General features: G+C 48.3%; 1 protein-coding gene across 8 annotated transcripts in view; it reads right to left on the bottom strand.

Moving 5' to 3' along the window:
- Window positions 1–26800, bottom strand: part of PKNOX2 (PBX/knotted 1 homeobox 2) — a 305084-nt gene that overhangs the window by 183797 nt on the left and 94487 nt on the right. For all 8 annotated transcript variants that reach the window (XM_060160705.1, XM_060160702.1, XM_060160703.1 and 5 more), the window contains exon 2: window positions 1786–1855. The gene's annotated coding sequence lies outside the window, so the exon portion shown is untranslated. The remainder of the gene's footprint in view (window positions 1–1785; window positions 1856–26800) is intronic.

Here is a 26800-nt window from a genome sequence, read left to right as displayed (position 1 = left end):
AGGCAATCTCCCCACTGTGCCCTGTTTGAACTCCTGACTCACAGAATAAAGGAGCATAATGAACGATGTTAAGTCACTATGTCTTGGGGTGGTTTGTTACACAGCCATAATAACTGGAACACCACTTGAATTAAATTAGAATGTTTGCTGTTTCCCTCTCAAATCCAGCCCTCACTTCAGACTTGCAGACTGTTCCCTCCTCCGCAGGTCCCGTCCCACCTTTTCTTCCTCCCCCTCCAAAAGGCAGGCTCCTCCTTAGCAAAAAATACTCCCAGGAAGATCCTTTGAATCTTCCCCTTTCAGAGTCCCAGGACCTGAAGATCCCCACTCTTCCCCGTTCCTCTGTGCGGGTCCCAGAGTGTCCCTACGAGGGAGGTCCCCCTGGTGTGGGCGGGCCCGGGCCAGAAGCCCGGCTGTTCTCGGGGACAGGGACGGAACGTGCAGAGTTATTTCCCCTACACGTATCCCGGTCTCAGGAAGCTTCACGCTCGGCTTGCTCCTCTCATACTGACTTGACTGATGAGGTCCCTCTAACCTCCGGTGCGAGGAGACATCGATTCTCGCAAAGGTCATTATCTTCCTACTCTGACTCCCCCCACCCCGGTCCCATCTCCTAGGTAGGCTTTCCTGGAACAGGATGGAGGGAGGCACCCTTCCCCGGCCCGGTGTCTGGGGATCGACCACTCCGAGCCGGGCGGAAAGGGGATGCCCTGGGAGCCGCGCCCTGTCAATCACAGAGGCACCAGCACTGCCGCGCAGGCCATTAGGCGGAGGGCCGGCGCCCTGCTCACTCACCGGGCAGCCATCGGCAGGATGTTAGACGATCGCAGGGCGGCCATTCTTATGATTTATTCAAATGCTCATTACAGTCAATCTATTTTTACACAGAGGTGAAGATGTGCGCTGATAACGTTTAATCATTTAAAATTCCGTGGACTGGTTGGGAGCCAATGTACTATCAAAGTCGCAACCGCTCAGCCCCCGGGAGCCCCCGAAGCAGGGTAGGGAAGCTGTGCAGCCCCAGGCCAGCCCTTCCAGCTGACATTGCCTGAGCGGCGCCTTGGTGGAGGGTGCAGAGGGGAAACAAGGAGCAGGGGATCCCAGACTAGCCTCCAGGAGCTCACAGCCTCGCTCAGGGCACACAGCGAAGCGCGGGCAGAGGGATGCCCAGCAGAAGGATGAGGCGCAGCATCTCAGAAGAGGGAGAAATCACTTCTAGCTGGATCACCGAAGGAGGTCGCAACGAGCAGACTGGACTTAGGCCAGGGCCTACAGGTGGGAAGCCTTATGCCAAGTGGGAGAACCAATATGAGGAAATACACAGACGGATAAGGCGGGGAGCAGCTCCTGTGCTGATGGAAGGGAGGCGACCAGCAGTACCTCCTTTTTCCTCCCTCGTGTCTCTCCAGAAACAACCAGACATAAAAGCAAGCGCGAGCTATGAACTTGGCCCAGGTCCTCCTCTCCCGGCCTCCGAAGCTTAGCCTGCCCTTGCAACCTCTAGAGCTTCCCTCTCCAACACTCATGACACGCATAACACATCATGTCCACCTTAACGCACAATCAATACAGTCTAATTAAATAGGATGTCATGTTACAGGGCCTCTTCGTCACATTCGGACCTCATCTAATTAGAGGTCCACTGTATTTCACATTCTGACCAGCTCATTGAGACAGAGCGCGTCTCTCACACAATGCATGGCTGTGAAAGATCGGGTTCAGGGCTGGTCTTTAACCCATAACCTTACTGAGTCAGCATGGAAAACGCCAATCAGAGTTACTCACAGTTCACAGTCCCTTTTCTGGTGAGCGGCATGGAGGACGGCAAGCCTCAGAGTCCTGCTCCAGAGTCAACCTGTCAGCGAAAGAAAACATCTTTATAGACTGTGTATGATTCTGCTGGGAGCGAGCGCCAAGATCGGATGGGGGTAAACTCAGAAGTGGGTCCTGCTCCAGAGCACAGCCAGGGCTGGCAGCCCTGTGTCCCCATTGCTGAGTGGGCGGAGTTTCCTGAGCAAGGAGCTCCTGGTGCAAAACGACGGTTGTTTAGAGGACTAACCAGGATGGAGAGACAGGATTTCTTGCGAGTTTCATCCCCTTCCCCAGAGAAAAAGAGGCTCATGGCTGTGGAGAGCACTGAGCTGACCAAGGCAATGATCATTTACTGATGCCACCTGTCTGACGGAAGACCCCGTGCAGGGGGATGGAGCTGAGCAACCCTTGGGGAAGCTGGCAATCTGTATGGGGGAGCTGCCCGAACAAGCAAACGCCACCACCGATGCTGTGGTTTATGGCAGGATTATGGAAAGTCCAGATGTAGGAGGGCACTTTCAAGTAAAAGTGAAGAGTCCCATTGGGTTAGAAGGGAGATGTGCATGGAGAAAAATGATGGGGGCGTGACTGGAAAGATCAGAAAACATGACTGTTTTTAATTCTCTTCTTGGGATAAAGCAATAACAACAAGAAGAAGAAAAACCAGCACATATTTGTCAGGTGTCTGCTCCACGAGCTACACTCTCCAGGGGCAGCAGGAATGAAATCCACAGCTCCTGTAATAAAAGTGCCGCCACGTCAGTGGTGAAATAAGAATATCATATGAAACATCATCCAATAAGACGAGAACATACATAAAGTAGTGCTGAACTATGTGGTAGAGACCATAACTCTCTCTCCACAGAGAAACGAAGTTGGCGACAGCTGGTGCCTTCAAGGAAGTTTTCAGGGGGAGGCAGACCTTGACCAGGGTCTTGGAGGACTGGTCAGGAAAGATTCGGCTGGTGGAAGAAGAGAGAGGGTATTCCAAGAAAGGGAGCACTCTGAGCAAGGGTGACAGGGGAAAGCATGGAGTGACCAGGGACAAGGCAAGGGCTGGGCCGCCTGAGAGACTAGAGGAGGGAGTAACTCTGAGTAAGCAGGGAGGGGCCAGAGCGTCCGGGCTCCGAGTGTCGGGCAGAGAGGCCAGGCTTGCGCTGTGAGCTCCTGGAGCCACTGAAGGTTTTCTAACAAAGGAAGGTCATGAAGAAGAGGACACTCCCCACCCCACCGCTCTTTAGTATTTTCCTTTTAATTAAGACAGAGAGGCTCCCTGGAAGAGGTAGAATTTCAGATAGAAGATTCAGGCATGGGGTGTAATACAACGCGCTCATGGAAAGATGTCCCTCTTGTTCATGATGATGTCGCCCAGGAAGAGGCACTTCCTCTGGGGCTGTCTACTAATATCTCCAGGACCAAGACTGGTAACTCACGGAAGGACCTCAGAGACGAGACCAGACCCTTGAAGGCAAGCGCGTGAGGATGACTGCACCTTACGCATCTTTATAGCCCAGCATGTGTCAGGTTCTCAGCAAGTGTCTGTTGAAGTGTTCAGTGATGGACTCTGTTCATTCTAATCAGTTTCCACAACCAGCCCCTGGCTGGCAATGGGCTCCAACTCGTAATCTTCTAAACTACTGACACATTGCTACTGAGCATACGTGAACTCAGTACAGGACGTTTCTAGGCTGAATTGCATGGAGTGGGGATTTACCCCTGCCCTCTTGGGACTGTCGAGACACCAGCGACTTGGAAGATACGGCAGACTTGCCATTTGCACGTGCCGCTAAGCTGTGAAGGACAGCCACTCTGCCGGGGAGATGGATTCTGATGGGCAGTGTTATAAAACTTTGAACAAGCTAAAAGGATGGCCCAAAACTAAAAAGTTAATTTTTTCCTCTACCAGTTTTTAGTTCTTACACAATAACATCATGACAACCATAAATTAAATAAATTTAAAAAAATTTCCCGCAATCCCATCACTCTAAACCATCATATTATTACAGTCTATGCCCACATGCAAATCCAGTTTAATTTTTTACAGAGTTGTAGAAAAAGATTTGACACGAATAAATATACCAAACCCTACTCTTACATTCAAAAATCAATTGCAAAATTCACAGATTGGGGTGACCTGTTTTTTTTTTTAAAAAAGACAAGGTTTATTTGAGTTAAATGCAAGCAGAGGTAGAGCCTTGCCAGGGTAGGTGTTGCTGCCAAACCCATTACATTGATCCTAGTTGCCTAAATAGCTATACGGTGGCCAACCAAGGGGAGAATGGTCCCCTTAGACTTATCAATCCACATTACTTTTAGATGCAGCTGTGGCATCATGTTTTAATAAATTTGACAGTGATGAGTAGAAGAGAGAGGTGAGCAAAGACATCTAGCTCTTTTAACTAAAGTTAAAAGTTTAGTAGTTAATAGCACAAGCTCTGTAAGCAGACTGTACAGGTGTCCATCCCAGTCCCACCACTTCCTGGCAGTGGGCCCACCGGCAAGTTACTTAACTTCCCTGCGCCTCGGTTTTTCATCTGTAAAATAGGGCTAATGAGGGTTCTGCCTCTGAGGTTGGCTGTGAGGGTTTAATGAGTTCATATACCGTAAAGTGCTTAGAACAGTACATCACACAAAATAAGCACTCATTGCATGTTAGCTGTCATTGTTGTTATTTTCCTTATTAGGAGGCCGTGAGACAGAAGACATGGGAGAAGAAACTAGAGATGGACCTTCATTTGTCCCTCTCTAATATGACCCATTGGTCCTACCTAATTCTATTGACTAAAGCAACAATCTCTCTCCCACAAGGTGGTCCTCCAAATATTTGAAGAAACTATGTGACAGAGAGCCTGCGTTGCTATACACGGTAGAATTAGGGCTAACTGATATCAGAGGAAGCCAATCCTCAGTTCAATACAGGAAAGACTTCTCTAGTCCTATGCACCATCCAGCAATGAGTTAGGCTTCCTTGGAAGGTAGTAAGCTCCCAACACGGCAAAGGGAATCCTGTATTGGGTGAGAAGATGCCCCAGAAAGCATGGTCTCCCAGACTTGGCTTCCCCCATCCATAAAATGTTAAAAAACATTCTGAAACTGGGAGGGTTGACAAACATGCATATTGATAAAACATTAATAGTGTCTTCTTTCACCACCGTTTCATAAAGTAATTCAACCCCCAAAAGTAAGGAGAGCAAAAAGGACCACCTTAAAAAAAAAAAAAGGACCACCTTAAAAAAAAAAAGGACCACCTTTTGAACTCTTTGAAGTGAATGGAGCATCATGAAAAGCATCCCCCCCACCATCTCTGTCTCTTCTCTCTTTCTGTCTCTACCTCTCTCTGTCTCTAACTGTCCCTCTCTCTCTCTCTCACACACACACACATATACACACATATGTGCACCTGCAACCTCTCCACATTGTCCTTGTTTTTCACTCCTCACCATGCACCAGCAGACACGTGCTGGGGAACCACGTGCGTGATATTTTGGGGCCTTCCAAAGCCAGCAGCCTGTAGTCCTGGAAGGCAAGTGGTCATGTCAAAGGCCTTCAGACAGCGGCCCTGCAATAACTCAACCAGAATTGAAACTCAGGCCTACCTTACTCACCATGAAGATAAACTTGAATCATAAATGGAATTGAGCATTCACATTTATAAATATGAGGACATTTATGAAATGGTAAATGAGAGAGCTGATTGTTAAGAGGTGGGGAGAAGTATAGAAGAAAGCTTCCCACGGGAGGGAGCACACTAGAACTTGACCCTCCATGCCCAAGGACAGCTGAGCGAGCTCCCACGAAGCATCCTAGGTAAGTTGAAAGGATGAACAGAGATGAGCCTGGGGCTTAGCAAGGACCACAGAAGGCACTAGACCAAGGGCGTCATGGGTTCACACCCTGAGTCCATCGTTCACTTACCGTGTGATCTTGGACATGGAACTTTAACCACACCCTGCCTCAGTTTCCTCATCTGCAAAATGATAGTGCTTGACTAGATGATCCTTAAACCAAAATTCCATCTGACATCTATACATCTCTGAAGCTGCCCAGACTCACCCCCACATCACAGCTCAGTATATGATTGTGGGTAAGAGTAAAGACACGGGAGTCAGACAGTTCTGAGTTTAAGCCTGGGTCCATCACTTTCCTAGCTTTAACCTCTACAAACCTCAAGGTTCGCACCTTTAGAATGATGAATGAGGCTGCAGTTGCTGTCTTTCAGTGTTAGGAGGGCTAACAGCCCAGGAGGGCTAGCAGAGTCTGGATGGGAAAAGGGAGACAAATCAAGAAGCCTGAGGGCTTCTGCATTCATCCCACTGCCTGTGACAGGCTCCTCTGTTACTCCCCCAGCCAGACCTTTAGGATGAGGACAGATCGTGACAACCTGTTCTCAGGCCCCGAGAGTCTCTTTGGATGGTCCCCATCTCTGAGAAGCCTCTGTAGGCACATGAGCAAAACTCCCAAAAGAGAAAGAAAACTTGAATAGACCCTCCCAGGAGGAAACGCCTGCAGGGCCACTCGTCCCCCCACGGTGTGTCCTGCGTCTCCCACCTCATCACCCGAGTCCCCTCTCTGCTCCACATCTGCTCCCCTCGCCCCCTGACGACAGTTCGCCGTGGTTTACGTTAGTCCAGTGAGGCTGTCGGCGACAGCATCACAGACCCCAGCCACCAGGCTCTCAAAGACACAACAACTGGGCAACCGAATACTGAGAGGATCACCTGGCACTAAATGTGTGGCTCTGAGAAACGTACCCACCCAGCACTGAGGGTGCCGCGCAGGCTTCCTCAAAGCCTGGTAAGAACAAGGCTGATTCCCCACTGTCCTCAGCCCCCTGGGCTGCAGGCAGTGCTGGGCACCCAGCTGCAGAGGACCTGGAAATTGTCCCTCAGCCATGCTCCCCAGGCCCCGTCCAGGCCCGAGACTCTAAGCTGGACCCCGTTCCTGTAAGTGGGCACCCTTGGTGGTGAGAAAACACCAAGACCCGAGACGTGCTTATTCTCCATCGGGAGCACCCCTGCTCTTCTTCCTGGCCCATCGTCGCTGACCTGCCTCAAGCTTCCTTCTCTCTCCCCAGGGCCCCCAGTCGGTCTCCTGGCCTCCAGCCTGGCCCCGCTTTTGCCCACCCACTACCTCCCGCGGCCTGGGATCTTCCTGAAACACAAATTGCGTCATGTTTGTTCCTCCTCAAAACCCTCCAAGGACAGCTCAGTGCTGGCAGAGGTCACCCACTGGCAGCCCCTAGCTGGCCTCTTGCCCGTCTGATGTTTTTGTAAATTCTGCCAACATCTGAAAAGTGGGACATTTCACATTTGAAAATCCAGGCTCCTAAGTTTTCTCTAAAATTTGGATGACCTAACAACGCTGATCTTGCATTTCCACGTGGCAATCACCAGATGACGCTGAGTGTCAGAGGCCCCCATTTTCATCAGGCACGGGTCCTCCTGTTTGCCCCCCAGAGAGAGGACAGGTGCGCCTGGAAGCCGCTTCAGTCGCAGGGCGGGGCACCTGGAGGCTGACACACGCCGCTTGCTGAGGGTTCAAGGTGACAGCACGGAGGTGGCGCATCACACTCTCAGCTGCGCTGTTCCCAGCCAGGCCCACCGAGGGTCCCTCCCTCTCTCACGCCCCTGGGCAGCTCCTCCATTCCAAGTCAGGAGACAGCCGGCAAAGGTCTTAGGGATTTTTCCAGGAATGCCAGTGACTACAAGGCAGGTGCTGAAGAGGCCCCACCCCAGGGTCCAGCCTCTCCTCACCCCCAACTCAGTGGAGGCTGCGTCCCCTCCCTTTATTTCCATCCAACTGTTCCCATCAAAGCCCTAACAGCACATATTTTGTTAATTGTACAAACCTAATGGGGGAATGCATTGGCAAAAAGGGTAATGGCCGTCAGACCAGCAATAAAACAAAATTAATGGCCCATAGGAAGAAATCATGTCCACTTAATCCCGGCTCTGAAACTCTAATAGAATAATGGAATACCAGCAGAGGGGTTTTTCTCTCCATGCAGATTGCTTATACCATGTTAATCACTTGCAAAGCAGGCCACATACCACTCCGCTCACATGACCCTCCAGGGAAAGTAGCAGACCAGAAACATTTAGTGCCAGGCTCATTACTGACACGCATCACCAGCGGCAACACCTTCCCCCATCCCTGCCTCCCCAGGTGACTCCAGGACAGCCAGTGTGAGGTGTCATTGCGAGCCATCAGGTGTGGCAGGCCGGAAAGTGAGACACATGATACCTAATAATAGCAGACGTTTGTTGAGCGCTTACTATGTGCCGGACACTGGGCTGGCTGAGCACTTTCTATGTACTGTATTATAACAGCTTCATCTTCTGGAGCTGCAGAGTCCATCAAGATAGCCACTAGCCACATCTGGCTTTTTAAAGACAAATTCTAATCAATGAAAGTTAAATAAAATCTAAAATCCAACCTTCAGCCTCAGTGGCCGCGTTTCAGGTGCGCGACAGCCCGGTGTGGCTAGTGGCTGTCGTACTGGGAGCTCCGGCTAGACGGTCTTTCCATTGGCACAGGCGGCTGTACTGGACAGCGCTGCTCCAGAACTTCGAGACCGTTTTAGCTCGCCCATTTAACAGATTCCGAAATCAAGGCACAGAGAGGTGAGGCAAGCTGCCCAAGGTCGTGGCTGATCTGGGTTCTAGCCCAGGTCTAAGTCAGCCTGCCTCCGGAATCCCGACCCTCCACACTATTTCTTGATACAACCAGCAGTCCAGGCAGCTGGGAGGCCTTTGGAGGGAAGCGGGCTGTAGAAAGGCCCTTCTGTCCGCTGAAGGCCCCACGACCCCCAGAGAGCAGACAGACCCCAGTGCTCCACTGGGGTCTCCCCACAGTGAGACCACTATGGGGTCTCAAACCCGGGAAGGTCATCTGGAGAGGGAGGTCTTCATACATCACCCAGCCCAACCTCCTTCAATTTATGGGTGAAGAAACCAATGCACAGAAAATTAAGTGGCTTGTCCGAGGTCAAACAGCTGATTAGGAACAGAGTTAGGACTACAGTCCAGGTTTCCTGACGGCTGGTCCTCACTGGCCGAGGGAGAGGACAGAGCCATGCCCTGAGACAAGGTGAGAGAAGGAGGCGGTGTCCCTCCAGCCTTCCTGGAGGGTCCTGGGCCAGGTCAGAAGAGGCTGAGATGCGCCTAGCGGTACTCGGCTCCGAGGAGAAGAGGCAAGGGAAGAACGAGGGGCAGGTGCCAGCCTAGAAACTGAAGCAGTTCAAAGCATGATACTGTATTGCTACTATCTTTGGGGAAAATAGTATAGTAGGATCTATCGCAATTAAAAATACACATACACTTTTCCTCAGCCGCCCTAGTTTGAGAATGTATCCTATAAAAAGAAAAGTACCCAGGCATGAGGATAATGCAGCAGCTTCTGCAGTGGGACAAAGTGAAAAACAAGCTAGATGTCCACCAGTAGGGGAAGGTTTGGGTAACCTGTGGTACAGCTATACTATCAATAAACGCAACTATTCTAAAGAACGAGTTAGAGCTACATCTTTTGCCGTGAGAGATGGCCGTAATGTTCCAAGTAAGAAAAGTAAGTAGCAGACTGATGTGTGCCGTGTGATTCCATTTTTGTAAAAGCGGACAAAACTCCAGATTGAGTGCATCCACGTGCATAAGTCTGTGAGCACAGAGGTGGTGTGGAAGGAACAGCCCGGATGTTCACGTGGGTGCGAAGGCCCACCGTTGTTAGCACATCTTTGCCTTGTTTCGGGTTGCAGAGAGCGCTGCCCCTTCTGTAATTTTTGAAAAGAAACTCAATAAGGAAAAGAAAAATAATTGATATAAGAAAGAAAAAGAGGTTGGACTTCGGAGGCAGCCAGACCAGACTGCAAACCTGCTTACTTACTGGCTGCATTGCATCGGGCAATTTCCTTAACCTCTGTCCATCTTGGTTTCCTCACATGGAAACTGATGATAATAATATCATAAAGGGAGGTTGAGGAGAGATGGATGAGAAAATGAATTTAAAGCTACTCAACAGCCTGGGCCTTTTTATCAATGTTGAGGGACTAGTCTGCCCAGTACACAGAGGTACTTTCTGGATCGACCCTGCTGGCCGCTGTCATAGGACTTAACCAGATGCTTCTCAAGGCCCCCATATTCTGCCTTATATGACAGTTCTATTATGTCTATCTCCCTCCCAGATCGTAAGTTCTTTGTGGGCAGGAACAGTACCCTGCTTATTTATTCATTCATTCGATCATCCATTTATTCCATTTATTATTAAGTTAATAATAACTGAATAATTATGTCTTAGGCATATGCACCAAGCACTGTGTCTGACATTAGAGATGTAACAGTGAACGAAACAGAAAAGTCCCTGCTTTCGTGGGGCTCGCATTCTAATGGGGGAAACAAACTATAAATACAATTATACAATGTCAAGAGATGATAAGAAAAAAATTCAACAGGCTTGGGAGCAGAAGTGACTGAGAAGGGAGGGGCATCTTAGAGAGAGGAGACAGGGAAGAGCCTCAGAGCTCACTGAGAAAGTACTCTTCGTGGCATATGCCGCAGACCCAGTGAGGTTAGTAGTTATGCAAATGATGTTAGTTTAAGAACAAAATAAAAATAGATTTGATGGAGAGCAGAGAATAATGAAGACACCTTAGAAAATGTCCCTTCACTTCTGGGTATACACCCCAAAGGATTGAAAGCAGGGACTCAAAAAGACAATTTGTACCCCATGTTCATAGCAGCATCATTCACAGGAGCTGAAAGGTGGAAGCAACCTAAGTGTCCGTGGACGGATGATGGATAAACAAAATGTGGTCTCTATGTAAAATGGGATATCGTTCAGCCTTAAAAGAGGAAGGAAATTCTGACACGTGCTGCAATGTGCTGGAGAACATTATGCTACGTGAAGTAATCCAGTCACAGAAGGACAGATACTGTATGAGTCCACTCACATGAAGTACCGAGAATAGTCAAATTTACAGAGGCAGAAAGGAGAATGGCGGTTGCCTGGGGTTGGGGGAGAAGAGATGGGGAGTTTTAGTGAATTGACACAGAATATCAGTTTTGCAAGATAAAAGGGTTTTGTAAACGGATGGCGGTGACGGTTGTACAATAATATGAATGTGCTTAATGCCACTGAACTGTACATTTAAAAATGGTTAAGACGGTAAAGTTTGTTATGTATATTTTACCACAATTTTGAAGAAGAGGATAAGGGAACCCAGGGCAGACAGAGAGAGCAGGGAACCCCAAGTCTCTGCAGCCACAGCGGGGGGAACACAAGAGACTGGGGCTCCCAGGCCAGTTGGCCAACAGGGGAGGCAACTTTCCTATGGAAACATCTGAGCCAAGGTGATTCCAGAGGGCTGAGGCTGGACAAATGAGACACGATTTAGGGTGAAAAAGAAAAGGAACTGGTGGGAGGTGGGCGGCGACGGAGAGCCCTGGGCCCCTTTCTAGTCTGAAACGAAAGACAGTCAAGGAATGTATCTACGGCAATAAAACGGTGAGCAGGAAATCTAAAAGGAGAAGGAATCAGAGGCCAAGAACAAGAGGGGAGGATCTGGTCTTCCAGTCTGATTCGGCAGTGAGCGGTATGGTGTGCTGGAAAGGGTTTTAGACAGAACCTAGGGGATGGTGCTGGTTTTCCTGTCCCTTTGACCTTCTGTGTGTCACCCTCACTCTCTGGGTCTCAACTTCTTTGTCTACTGAACCAAGTGGCTGGATCAGAGCAAGAGGAATCTTAAGGTTTTAGGGGTCCACAAACCCCTTGAGACTTTATCCAGAATGGTATTTGTGTGTACATTTTTCTTTAGAGAGATTTCCAAATTTTATGAAGCTTTTAAGGCTGTCCATGTCCCCAGAGAGATTAAGAATCATGGGAGGAGATATTCACTAGGCTCACATTCAACTAGAAATTTCTAAGATTCTGAGAAATCTTAAACTAAATACTAACAAATCTTTGGGCCTCAAAGAAATCAAGATGTTTATTCCTGCCTTGCCTGCAACAAGAGATATTATACAAACGAAGCAAAATAATGATATGTTTTGAAAAGTTAAAATTATTTCTCTCGTGCAAGTAAAGATGGTTATTTTTGTTGTTTCACAGAAAGCAGGAACATTTCTGCACCAGGCTTACAGGCAGAGGAGGGAGGCCAGCTTGTTCGGGTCCTGCATCCCGGACAAAGGCCGCACGGCAAAGGGATGGGATGTGCTACGGGTCAACCCTCCTTCGATGGAAAATGAGAAGGCCCTTGATTCCCCTTGTGGAGAGCGGTCTAGGCCAGAAAGGAGAGTAAACACAGCCTCCCCAGGAGGTGCAGCCCAGGCAGAACAAATGCATCCTCTTGTGCCAACAAGTCGTCATCTGGCATAACTTGGGAGGAAACTGTCAACTGTGTGACTGGGAAAGTGGCAGGCTGAGGATGTGTCAGGGAGAAGAGCGCGGGCAGAGGACAGCATCTGCCACCAGAGAGCAAGGACTGAAAACCTGCGTCCTGACGAAGGCAGGGTCACCAGGGTACAGGGGACCTCAGCACAATGGCAGCACCAGCCAGGAGGAGCAGCCCTGAGGCGGTGTCAGAACCACGCACTGTTGGACCTGGATGGGACTTCAGAGACCCTCTATCCCGCCTCCTCTTTTCACATTTGCAGAAACGGATTGACAGAGGGATGGAGGCTTACCAGGGAAGTCCAGGATTGGCAGCCTGGCCAGTAGCTCCCTTCCTTCATGTATAAAATGTGTTTTGCACGCCAGATGCTTTACTAGGTCGGAGATCAATAATAAAGGACAAATCAGCTCCCTGCCCCCAAAGAGCCCCGTCGAAACGGGAGAGACAGATGCCAACTAACTAAGGGGCGAAATGTCATCCAGCAGGTATGTAGCCACCACAGAGGAGGGCTCCCCGACTTCAGGCAGATGGGGGTGAGATGGGGACCCAGCCGCTCCCTCTCAGACCAGGCAGCGCCGGAGGTAGTGGAAGTGTTCCCTGGGCGGGCAAGCCAAGCCTACAGCCGCCAGCATCTGAGAGAAGGGTGCCCGGCACAGCAGCCCTGGAAAGGAGCCTGGAGGGTCCGGCCCCGCGGGGAGAGGCCCTGTGTGGCAGGCCAGGCCCCTCCAAACAGCGCTTCCCGCTCGCTCATCGCTTCCTAACTCGCCCCCGGGGCCTGGTCCTGAATATTGCTTCATAAATAACAGAAGAGGGCTCCAGCTTGCTTAGCTGGGGCGAGGCAGATGCGCACAGCACAGCTGATTACGAGGGAATTGGCTGAGCTGGGTGGTTCTGGAATGCTGATTCTCTGCAGAGGGATGGTTCTGCGGAGCAGGCAACCACTCAGCTGGTGTCCCCACCTGGATCCCCAGATCACAGCGGGATGCTGAAAGAGCATTTGTTTCCCATTGTTCTGAGCCACTAATTTGGCTCGGGGTAGGACACCAATCTGAGAACAGAGTAGGAAAACTGTACCTTTCCTAAAGGAGACCCAATTTCACCATAAACAGGGGAGGAGCGCGCGGGGGCAGATTTTCCGAGTTCACCACACGCGCCCTGGGCCTCCCGAGCAGGCGTCGCCCGGCTGCCCTGCCATCTGCCGAGTCTCACCTGCTCAGGGCTCCTCCGCGGTACCTCCAGCAGGGGACAGATGACTCTGATGGCAGGTAGGTAAAATGGGATCCCTTGCTAGCAGTAACTACCGAGAACAGTCTCCCTCCTGAGCTGCTGACAGTCTCCACCTGGCACCTGCCAGCCAAAGAACTGGCAGGCGTCATAGGCCGGCACAGGCCACCCTCCCCGTGCACAGAGGGGACCGCGGAGGCCCTCTTCGGGCGGGACTTGATCACAGGGCCCTCTGTCGGGCTGCAGTAAGGCCGGCCTGGGACGCCCCTCTGGAATGACACAGAAGCCGCTCTGTTTCTGGCAGAGTGAAGAGCGAGCACCCTCCAGGGGCAAAGGAGAAGGAAGAGCTGGCGAGCAAGGCCCCTGCAGCAGATGCTTTCTCAAGACTGATGGATAAAAACTCCCGGAAACAAGAGGCCCTTCTCATAGTGAAACTGCCTTCTTGTGGCTTAAAATAACTGAACTGGAGAACCTTCCCGGTGACCGTCTTGAAAACAAACTAGCAACCCTACCACTTTACTCTCAGCCTCCCAGCAGACAGGCCAGAGTTTCTATGACAAAGAAACCAGCATGTGATTTAGCTATTCAGTAACCTCATAAGTTCAACATATGGGTATATAGTATAGTATGAAACACTGGAAAGTAAACAAATTTTTTAAAATCTCTGAGCAGTCAAAGTACATGTCACAAAATCTTTCCACTGAAGTTTGTGAACCTTACTCATAAGGACACTCCCTGGCTTTACTTAGAGCTTTTTACTGATTTTATGTGCATTTCTAACAGGCTCAGTTATCTGGTCCCTAGGGCCTCAGCTGATTGGAAGCAATAAAAGAGGAGGGGGCTTGGGCTTCACCAGAAGGCACGCTGAGGGGATGGAGGGTTGACCAAGGAGATAACGAAGGGAAATGTCGGGAATCGTCACGTAAGTTTCAGTCACGGTCAGGAGGTTAGGGAGGATGTCCACTGCTGATGTTTAAAACACCTTTGGAGGACTTTAAGAAGTAAACCTTCAGCTATCCAGAAAATCCCAAAGAAGTCTCCTTCTTGATGCTTCCAGGCTGCTGGTTTCTTCCTGTAGGTTGTCTTGATCTTGTTCAGAAGCTGCTTGTATTCGTTCCTGGTGGGCTCATTCATTCACTCACAGGCATTGACTCTTTGGATGCTGGAGCAGCCCAACGATGTACAAAGCTAGATTAAGGCAGGGGTTGTTTTGATGCATCACACACACACACACACACACACACACACACGCACGCACGCACGCATGCACGCACTCCAGGGGCACCTATTACACATTAGGTGCTCAACAGACACGTGTCGTACAGATGTTAGAAAACACATCTGGAAATGGAGGGACAGGCCAGTCAGACTGTCTTTTTCAAAAAATATTTATTTATATTTTATTTGGCTGCGTCAGGTCTTAGCTGCAGCACGTGGGATCTTTGTTGCCGCGTGTGGGACTTTTAGTTGTGGCATGAGAACTCTTAGTTGCAGCATGTGGGATCTAGCTCCCTGACCAGAGATCGAACCCGGGCCCCCTGCACTGGGAGCACGGAGTCTTAGCCACTGGACCACCAGGCAAGTCCCCAGACTGTCTTTTTTCTTTTTTTTTTTGGCTGCGTTGGGTCTTTGTTGCTGCGCACAGCCTTTCTCTAGTTGCGGTGAGCGGGGGCTACACTTCCTTGCCGTGTGCGGGGTCTCTTGTTGCAGAGCACTGGCTCTAGGAGTGTGGGCTTCAGAAGTTGTGGCACTCGGGCTCAGTAGTCATGGCGCATGGGCTTAGTTGCTCCACGGCATGTGGGATCTTCCCGGACCAGAGATCGAACCCATGTCCCCTTCATTGGCAGGCGGATTCTTAATCATGCTCATTAAGGAAGTCCTACCAGGCTGTCTCTTGACCCAGTCCCTAGCTAGTCACATGAGAATCTTTGTGGGGAGGGGCTATAAAATTTCAGTACTCAACTAAAAATGTCATCTTATCAAAACTTTAAACTGCTCTACCAAGAAAAACAAAAAGACAACATGGCATCGGGCCTGAAAAAATGTGGAAAAGATTCTCCAGTTCATCTTAGAGAAACTTGTCACCCCTCTGTGAGTCTGGCTTCCCCATCAATAAAACAGTTTGGAGCCATCAGTGTCTGAAATGCTTCCAGCTCCCTAGTCAACAGGATCCTAGTTTTATTTAAGGACTGACCCTCTCCACCCCCACCAGCTTGATTTCTTTTATTTTCACCAAAGCTTTGGAAGGAAGGATTTTGATCAACAGTTCCGGCCTCCAGGCAATCATCCAAAAACATGTGTGTTTTCTTCAGACCCCCTGTAGATCTCTGCCCCAGGTGCCCGACCGGAGGAGACAGCAAGCGACTCTTCATCCTCTCCCCAGCCCCTCAGATGGCACAAACGGCTCAGACGTGGGACATGGCACTATCATTGTTCTGGGGACAGGAAGTCTTTATGACACTCATAAGGGACGGTGGGCAAGGGGCTGGAATGCCAGCAATTTGTCCTGAAGAATTCAGGTTAATAATTTATAGAGGCATTCTCAGTAAATTTAAGAAAATTGAAATCATATCAAGTATCTTTTCTGACCACAATGCTATGAGATTAGAAATCAGTTACAAGGAAAAATCGTAAAAAACACAAATACATGGAGGCTAAACAATACATTACTAAATTACCAAGAGATCACTGAAGAACTCAAAGAGGAAATCAAAAAATACCTAGAGACAAATGACAATGAAAACACGACGATCCAAAACCTATGGGATACAGCAAAAGCAGTTCTAAGAGGGAAGTTTATAGCTATACAAGCCTACATCAAGAAACAAGAAAAATCTCAAATAAACAATTTAACCTTACACCTAAAGGAACTAGAGAAAGAAGAACAAACAAAACCCAAAGTTAGCAGAAGGGAAGAAATCATAAAGATCAGAGCAGACATAAATGAAATAGAAACAAAGAAAACAATAGCAAAGATCAATAAAACTAAAAGCTGGTTCTTTGAGAAGATAAACAAAATTGATAAACCATTAGCCAGACTCATCAAGAAAAAGAGGGAGAGGACTCAAATCAATAAAATTAGAAATGAAAAAGGAGAAGTTACAACAGACACTGCAGAAATACAAAGCATCCTAAGAGACTACTACAAGCAACTCTATGCCAATAAAATGGACAACCTGGAAGAAATGGACAAATTCTCAGAAAGGTATAACTCTCCAAGACTGAACCAGGAAGAAATAGAAAATATGAACAGACCAATCACAAGTAATGAAATGGAAACTGTAACTAAAAATCTTCCAACAAACAAAAGTCCAGGACCAGATGGCTTCACTGGTGAATTCTATCAAACATTTAGAGAAGAGCTAACACCCAACCTTCTCAAACTCTTCCACAAAATTGCAGAGGAAGGAACACTCCCAAACTCATTCTATGAGGCCACCATCACCCTGATACCAAAACCAGACAAAAATACTACTAAAAAAAGAAAATTACAGACCAATATCACTGATGAATATAGATGCAAAGATCCTCAACAAGGGCTTCCCTGGTGGTGCAGTGGTTGAGAGTCCGCCTGCCGATGCAGGGGACACGGGTTCATGCCCCGGTCTGGGAAGATCCCACATGCCGTGGGCCAGCTAGGCCTGTGAGCCATGACCGCTAAGCCTGTGCATCCGGAGCCTGTGCTCCACAATGGGAGAGGCCACAACAGTGAGAAGCCCGCGTACCGCCAAAAAAAAAAAAAAAAACCTCAACAAAATATTAGCAAACAGAATCGAACAGCACATTAAAAGGATCATACACCATGATCAAGTGGGATTTATCTCAGAGATGCAGGGATTCTTCAATATACGCAAATCAATCAACGTGATACACCATATTAACAAACTGAATAATAAAAACCATATGATAATCTCAATAGTTGCAGGAAAAGCTTTTGACAAAATTCAACACCCATTTATGATAACAAACTCTCAAGAAAATGGGCATAGAGGGAGCCTACCTCAACATAATAAAGGCCATATACAACAAACCCACAGCAAACATCATTTTCAATGGTGAAAAACTGAAAGCTTTTCCTCTAAGATCAGGAACAAGACAAGGATGTCCACAATTGCCACTATTATTCAACATAGTTTTGGAAGTCTTAGCCACGGCAATCAGAGAAGAAAAAGAAATAAAAAGAATACAAATTGGAAAAGAAGAAGTAAAACTGTCACTGTTTGCAGATGACATGACACTATACATAGAGAATCCTAAAGATGCCACCAGAAAACTACGACAGCTAATCAGTGAATTTGGTAAAGCTGCAGGATACAAAATTAATGCACAGAAATCTCTTGCATTCCTATACACTAATGATGAAAAATCTGAAAGAGAAATTAAGGAAACACTCTCATTTACCATTGCAACAATAAGAAAAACATATCTAGGAATAAAACTACCTAGGGAGAAAAAAGACCTGTATGCAGAAAACTATAAGACATTGTTGAAAGAAATTAAAGATGATACCAACAGATGGAGAGATGTACCATGTTCTCAGATTGGAAGAATCAATATTGTGAAAATGACTATAGTACCCAAAGCAATCTACAGATTCAATGCAATCCCTATCAAATTACCAATGGTATTTTTTACAGAACTAGAACAAAAAATCTTAAAATTTGTATGGAGACACAAAAGACCCCGAATAGCCAAAGCGGTCTTGAGGGAAAAAAGCAGAGCTGGAGGAATCAGACTCCCTGACTTCAGACTATACTACAAAGCTACAGTAATCAAGACAATATGGTACTGGCACAAAAACAGAAATATAGATCAATGGAACAGGATAGAAAGCCCAGAGGTAAACCCACGCACATATGGTCAACTAATATATGACAAAGGAGGCAAGGATATACAATGGAGATAAGACAGTCTCTTCAATAAGTGGTGCTGGGAAAACTGGACAGCTACATGTAAAAGAATGAAATTAGAACACTCCCTAACACCATACACAAAAATAAACTCAAAATGGATTAGAGACCTAAACGTAACACCGGACACTATAAAACTCTTAGAGGAAAACCTAGGAAGAACACTCTTTGATATAAATCACAGCAAGATCTTTTTTGATCCACCTCCTAGAGTAATAGAGATAAAAACAAAAATAAACAAATGGGACCTAATGAAACTTCAAAGCTTTTGCAAAGCAAAGGAAACTACAAACAAGACGAAAAGACAACCCTCAGAATGGGAAAAACTATTTGCAAATGAATCAATGGACAAAGGATTAATCTCCAAAATATATAAACAGCTCATGCAGCTCAATATTAAAAAAAAAAAAAACCCAATCCAAAAATGGGCAGAAGACCTAAACAGACATTTCTCCAAAGAAGACATACAGATGGACAAGAAGCACATGAAAAGCTGCTCAACGTCACTATTTATTAGAGAAATGCAAATCAAAACTACTATGAGGTATCACCTCACACCAGCTAGAACGGCCATCATCAGAAAATCTACAAACAACAAATGCTGGAGAGGGTGTGGAGAAAAGGGAACCCTCTTGCACTGTTGGTGGGAATGTAAATTGATAGAGCCACTATGGAGAACAGTATGAAGGTTCCTTAAAAAACTAAAAATAGAATTACCAAATGACCCAGCAATCCCAGTACTGAGCAAATACCCAGAGAAAACCATAATTCAAAAAGACACATGCACCCCAATGTTCATTGCAGCACTATTTACAATTGCCAGGTCATGGAAGCAACCTAAATGCCCATCGACAGATGAGTGGATAAAGAAGATGTGGTACATATATACAATGGAATATTACTCAGCCATAAGAAGGAATGAAATTGGGTCATTTGTAGAGATGTGGATGAATCTAAAGACTGTCACACAGAGTGAAGTAAGTCAGAAAGAGAAAAACAAATATCGCATATTAACGCATATATGTGGAACCTAGAAAAATGGTCCAGATGAACCAGTCTGCAGAGCAGAAATTGAGACACAGATGTAGAGAACAAACATATGGACACTAAGGGGGGAAAGCGGCAGGGGACGGGGTGGTGGTGGTGTGATGAACTGGGAGATTGGGATTGACATGTATACAATGATGTGTATAAAATTGATGACTAATAAGAACTTGCTGTATAAAAATAAAATAAAATAAAATTCAAAATAAATATAATTTATAGAGGCATTTCTTTAAAAAAAAATTTTTAACTTCTGAAACAAATTGCATACAAAATGTGTGACATTTGAAGGAAATTTTCCAGTGTTGCTCAGTGAAGCATAATAAATATATGCAGCCCATAATAATAAGTTACTTAAACTCAGGGCACTAAATCATTTATTAATTGTCTCCTAATCCTTTCCAGCTACGACGAAAACCAAGAGTGTGGCCATATTTCACATACCAGTTCATAATGCCTCCAGTGCCAAACAGCACGGCTGCCGCTAGCTATCGTGTCCATTTTTCATTCCGGTACCAGACTCTGCAGATGGGCCTGGAGCAGGCCCTGAAGCTGAGGGTACTGCTGTTGTCAGCAAAGGGGTAGATGCACCCCAAACACATCCCAGCCCACTGACTTCTCCCATGGATGTTCATTTTGCCTAGAGTTCCCCTCCCCGGGGTCCCCTTCCTGTCCACCTCTCCCACTGCCATCAGTACATGCTGCCCCTAGGTAGATATTAATCCTGGGAGACCACAGGCCATTGTCTCCTGGGATGCCCAGCACCAGGCTCATAGCCCCAAGTCCTCTCCGGCGGCGGATGGTGAGCCAAAGAGAATCAGAACAGAGATGGGAAATGGAACACCAAGACCTGCCCATTCTCGAGGACAGGCTGACCCAGTGGGGAATGTGGATTTCTGCTGTCATGTCCACTTATTAGGCCTCCTCCCCACCCCTAGTGCTCCAGACATTAGCCTCTGCTCCCTGGGAGACTCTGTATTCAGACCAATGCCCAGAGCCACCTGTAGCCCCAACCCTCTCTTGGGACTGTCATACCCACGCAGCTGCGCTGACCGTGTGTCTGGCAGGAGGGAACATCACCACCAAACTAGAAGTCTGTAGCCAGATATGCCGCCTGCGGGTGCATGGACAAGTAGGACAAGGTAGGGTCCCAGGAACTGAGTGACTGGAGAATTGCAGAGACTGAGTTCAAGGGGTGAAACGATTCCAGGCCCTCTTTGCTTCCCCCAACATGCTTCTCTCCTGTACAACCAACTCAGAATCATGCCATCTTCTACCAGGTACCTGAGTCTGGGAAGCATCTTTCATTCTGCCTCTGCCCTGCTTTTCACTCCCACACCCAATCTAGGGGGTTTCACTCCCAAAACACATTTCTCAAATCTATCCCTTCCCATCTCCACTACCACTGCATAATTCAGAGCTCAGGGGTGAAAAATCAGCAGCTCTTACACAAGTTTTGTGGGATTTGCACAGAGTTCCTGGTTCTGTTCTATTTTTTTTAAAGGTAATATGTAATCTGGTTCAAAAATCAAAAAGTATATAAAAGTTTACACTGAAATGTCTCCCTCCCATCCCTGTCTCCCACTTGCTGAAGGAAACACAAATATAGATTCCTGTTTTCCCCTTTTATGCACACTTTTCTGCACCTTGGTGGACTTTTTTCTTTTTACACTTAATATATTTTTGGAGGTCTTTCCATATCAGTACAAAGAGAGCTTCCTCATTCCTCTTTTTTTGTTGTTGTTTTTGGTGGCCCTTACAGGGATCATTCCTCTCTTTTTTTTACAAAATTTTTTTAAAATTTATTTATTTGTATGAGTTGGGTCTTCGTTGCTGCACGCGGGCTTTCTCCATTCCTCTTTTTAAATGCACAGTATTCTGTTGTCAGGATAGTCCATAATTTAGCTAATTGGTCCCCAATTAATGGACATTTGGGTCCTGTCCAATCTTTTGCTATTACAAATAATGTTGCAAAGAATAAACTTATGGGGACTTCCCTGGTGGCGCAGTGGTTAAGAATCCACCTGCCAATGCAGGGGACACAGGTTCGAGCCCTGGTCTGGGAAGATTCCACATGCCGCGGAGCAACTAAGTCCGTGCACCACAACTACTGAGCCTGCGCTCTAGAGCCCGCGAGCCACAACTACTGAGCCTGAGTGCCGCAACTACTGAAACCCGCGCACCTAGAGCCCGTGCTCTGCAACAAGAGAAGCCCCCGCAATGAGAAGCCCATGCACCGCGACGAAGGGTAGCCCCCTTCGCCGCAACTAGAGAAAATCTGCGTGCAGCAGACCCAGTGCAGCCAAAAATAAATTAATTAACTTTTTAAAAAAAGAATAAAGTTATGCACATGTCATTTCATATAACTGCAAGTATACTTTTAGGATCAATTCCCCAATATGAAATTACTGGTCAACAGGCATAGGATTTATAATTCTGAGAGCTATTGCCAAATTGCCCTCCAAATGAGGTTGTACTGATTTATACTATAAGTCAGCCTGTTTCCCCAGAGCCTTGCCAACACAGCGTGATAACAAACTTTTGGGATTTTTGCCCATTTAAAAGATGAATGAATAATGCTAACTTGAGACAGTTTCAATTTGCATTTCTCTTATTATGTGTAAGATTGAACATCTTTTATATGCTACGAGCCATTTGTATTTTCTTTTCTGCGAACAGTCTGTCAGAATTATTTGCCCATTTTTTTCTATTGGGTTGTATTTTGTTGTTGATTTTTAGGAACTTTTTGTATGTGAGGGAAAACAGCCCTGTGATTTGAGTTGCAAAACTTTTTTCCCCAGTTTGCCATATGTCTTTGACTTTGCTTAAAATATTTTGCTGGTGCTTCCTAAAATTTTTAATTTCAATTCCAACAGGCCAGGAGCATTCACTCTCCCATCTGTCGCAGCCCCCTAACTCCCCAGTTTTACAGTTGACTTGCTTTACTGTTTTTAATTGTCAGCCAGGACTGCTGACTTTGTGATGCCTGGAACTGCTGCCACCGTTGTGTGACTCAGAGGAAAGCTGGTCTGAAAACAGCTGATATACAGAGGGTGACAGAGAAAGAACCTGGGGGCTTGCTGATGTCCTTGGGTCACTGAGTTTACCCAACCCTAGAGCAGTCCTGGCTCTGAACTTCATAATATGTAAGAAAATGAATCCCTTACTGTTTAAGCCACTTTGGGTTGGATTTGCTGCTACTAGCAGCCAAAGTCATTCTAACCAATACACACCTTGAATGTTCTAGCAAAAGTCTGGTCCCTTCCAACCCATCCCCACGGCTACTGAGGCCTGTGTTCTAGAATATAAACCTCACAATGCCACTCCCCTATTTTAATACATTCCATAGCTCCCATCACCTGCAAGATACGATCCAATTGTCATAGCACTCGGTCCAACCCTGCCCCCTCCTCCCTTCCTGCTCCTGCTGTCTCACACCTCCCCGCTCCATAGAGGGGCCTTTCCCTCTTCCTCCTAATTCCCAGGACAGTCTGTTCCGTCATCACCTCCTCCAAGCAAATGGCAGACCAAGTCCCTGTTCCCCACCCCATCACCGCCATGAGCATCCAGTGCTTTCCCCTAGGGCTGCAGCCACCTCGTTGTCTATACATCTTTTTACATGCCTGAGCCCCTACCCTGCTCATTCCCTGTGAGCTCCTTGAAAGTGGGGACAATATCGTGTTTACTCTGCATCTCTAGCTCGGGACCCAGCACGTGGCAGGCGTTCAGGTAGTGTCTGCAGACCTGAACAGAGCTCCCCAATCTCATCTCATGTGTTCCCCCAGATGCCCCCTCAGACCTCCTTCCTACCCAAGTCCACGTCACTCTATAGAGAAGCTAGAAGAAAGGTCCCATCGGAACAGGCCTGCTCTAGGGAGGGAAGCAGATGACCTATTAAATCACCGAATTAAGTCGCACTGGTGGCCACAAGGCCTCAGCACATCACCTACTGCACCAGGAAGTCAGGGTGAAGAGCTGGGCTCCAGCCGCTTAACCAGCTGTGTGACCACAGAGAAATTACCTAAGCCCTCTGTGCTTCAGCTTCCTTATTCGGGAAAGAGGGATGAGATGAAGATGTACTGAGTGCAATCAATTGTCTCACAGAAACTGGTAATAAGAGCCATGCCGCCCCCCGCTTAGAGTTGCAAGCAGCCCCTGGGAATCAGGCAGACACAGACCCCTCACTAGGCAGGCCCTTTTCTAGTTCAAACACCAACGTGGTGACCACAGAGCAGAACTATATTTGTGGGAACGATGGGGAGAGGAGAGCGTGGGCAGTCACTGGGCACTTCCGTGTGCAGCCCATGCCGCGTGGTGCCTACCTGTCCCCCCCGCGCGCATCACCGCCACACTGCGAGGCGCCGCTTTCCGTCCGATTTAGAGAGAAGCGAGGCTCACAGGAGCCCACCTACTTGCCAGAGTGTCCCTGGCAGGAACCCCATGCAGCGGGGCTCAGGGTCTCAGCACAGCTCTTTACTGCCTCGTGCTGCCCCACGCCCCATGGAACGAGGCTGGCCTGACAGACCCAGGACGTGGAGACGGAGACCAGGGAGGGGAGAGGAGACAGGGATCCAGGGGTGAGAGACAGGGAGATGGGAGAGTGAAGGAGAAGCTCTTAGAAAAGATTTCTCTCTTGTCACCAGCATGCCTGTGAGTGTGTGTGTAAGACCCTGTGTGTGACTGTGTGTGTATGTGTGTGAGCCATGCGTATGATTCTGTGTGTACGCACATGTATGTGTGTGTGCGACTGTGTGTTACACGGGAGTGCGACTCTGCCTGGGTGTATGTGTTGAGGAGGGGAGAAGGGGAGCCCGCACGGACTGGCCTCCCTCCATGCTCACTCACAGGCAGGCCACATCGAGCCTAAACATGCCTCCCGTGAACTCTGCGTGGCGGCAGCAGTGGGAGACTTCACCTATTAACTCGCCTCTTAAAAATGCCCCGCTGTTGCAGGCAGTTGCAACTAGCTATGTGACATCAGCGGGCCCGGCTCTGTTATTAGCCCATGAGTGACCCTGCCAGGCTGCCGAAGGGACAGCAGAGGGAAGAGGGGAGGGAGGAGACGCCTTTCTGATTCAGCCAGGCTTCCCTGGATGGACCTCCCCGCACCCAGATTCTTCATGGCTCCTCGGTCAGAGAGGACTCTGAAGAGGCCCTTCTGCCCACGTGTCTCTCAGTTTTCAAAGACGTTCAGAGTGCAGGGGGAGACACACACATCTTCCCAAGCCAGCAAACAGAAGCAGCAGCCCTGGCCTCCGGCTGGGAAACGAGTGGGAGGGGGCAGGGGCCACAGGAGAAGAGGCAGCCTTGGTTCCCAGCCAACTCTCTCAGGTCCCCTCGGCACCCACCAGGATTTGTCCCCCACCAGGACTGCCGCTGAGTTTCTCTCTCCTTCTGCCTCTCATTCCATCTGACGCTGTCCGTGGTGAGAGAAATGGGGCCCAAGGTCACACGGCCTGTCCAGAGCAGACAGATCTGGAAACACAGGTCTGCCCCATCGCTGCCTAATCCCCTGGCCACTGCTCCTCCAAAGTCCTCTGAGCTCTGCCTGACAATACTCACAATCAATGATTTTCTCCCTGAGAAGAGCAAAAGAAGACAATCTTATGCGGCCTGGACCCTACACAAATTCTAATCCTTTCCCTGGACTCCAGGGAGAAACAAACGAACACACAAACAACATCCCATCAGCTGGAGAGAACTCATCGTCTGCATTCTCCAAACCCTGGGAGGACCCAGTGTCCCCAAATCAATCTAGACAGGGGCCAACACAGTTGACAATTTCAGTGAAAAGGCCCTTCTTTAACCATTCCCCAGCTTCTTTGCAAAACAAGGTGCAGAAACCAAACAGCTGAGCACAGAGCGTGACCACTTAGGCCTGGGGAGAAGGGCTAACCATCAGCCAACCTTCCTTGGCCTTGCCATGCCTTCAAGGGTCCTCTTGCCTCCCCACTCTGGGCTTTGTGAATTACAGGGTAATGGACAATAGAAGCTTGCTTCCTGGCTCAGACCCCGCTTTGCTTTTCTAGCTGAAAGCCCTCGGGCGAGTTCTATCCATTTTACAGGCAGGAAAAGTAAGGCCTGGAGGATGCAGGGTCGGCCCAAGCTGTGTCCGCCAAGATCCTAGCTCCCAGTCCAGAGCTCTTTGCACTGCCCCCTCCCCACCCCAGGCTGCTTTTCTTTCACTCATTGTAGCCTTGATCAGAAAACCAATTATCACTGCACTAACTCCCAAGGCCGGTCTTCCTGGAAGGAGGAAAATAGTACCCTAGTAGCAAGCTGATATTTGGAGGTGCTGAGAGCCTCCCAACTGCTCCGGAAGACCCAGCCTTCCCCTTCTAGGACTTAGCATCGCTGCCAAAAGAAGGCAAGAAAGCTTCCAACAAAAGTTTGTTTTCACGGAGATTTTATTTCCTTCGCTGAGGCTCTCCGTCCACAGATTTCTCTTTGTTGGCGGTTGCATTCAGAAGTCACCAGATACACAGCCCCTGACCCTTCGAGCCCTCGGGGGATCTCACGCCTTTATCTCTCCTCCCAGGCACACAGGCTGCCTGCTCCCCACTCAAAAGGCCCTTTGAGCCACTCTGGAGAGAGAGGGGCTCTTCAAATGGACAGAGCTTCAGTGGGACTGAGCCCTCCACGTCAAGGTTGGGGGAGTGAGGATAGTAAGAGAGAGAGAGAGATGGAGGGGGGCGTGGGGAGAGAGGGAGAGGCAGAGAGAGAGCTGGAGAAAGTGAGGGGGGGCATAGATGGAGGCAGGGGCGCTGCGTGTCTCTGAGTGTCAGCAACTAACCGCATCCCCGTATCGGTCAGGTGGCAGCTGTGCTCCACGATGATGGGGCTCTAGCTAGAAGGATGCCTGTCTAGCTAGAAGGATGCCTGTCTAGCTAGAAGGATGCCTGTCTAGCTAGAAGGATGCCTGTCTAGCTAGAAGGATGCCTGTCTAGCTAGAAGGATGCCTGTCTAGCTAGAAGGATGCCTGTCTAGCTAGAAGGATGCCTGTCTAGCTAGAAGGATGCCTGTCTAGCTAGAAGGATGCCTGTCTAGCTAGAAGGATGCCTGTCTAGCTAGAAGGATGCCTGTCTAGAAAGAAGGATGCCTGTCTAGCTAGAAGGATGCCTGTCTAGCTAGAAGGATGCCTGTCTAGCTAGAAGGATGCCTGTCTAGCTAGAAGGATGCCTGTCTAGCTAGAAGGATGCCTGTCTAGCTAGAAGGATGCCTGTCTAGCTAGAAGGATGCCTGTCTAGCTAGAAGGATGCCTGTCTAGCTAGAAGGATGCCTGTCTAGCTAGAAGGATGCCTGTCTAGCTAGAAGGATGCCTGTCTAGCTAGAAGGATGCCTGTCTAGCTAGAAGGATGCCTGTCTAGCTAGAAGGATGCCTGTCTAGCTAGAAGGATGCCTGTCTAGCTAGAAGGATGCCTGTCTAGCT

This window comes from Lagenorhynchus albirostris, chromosome 9 (genome assembly GCF_949774975.1).
Source record: "Lagenorhynchus albirostris chromosome 9, mLagAlb1.1, whole genome shotgun sequence".
Lineage (NCBI taxonomy): Eukaryota > Metazoa > Chordata > Mammalia > Artiodactyla > Delphinidae > Lagenorhynchus > Lagenorhynchus albirostris.
This window is presented reverse-complemented; position numbering and strand designations above follow the sequence as displayed.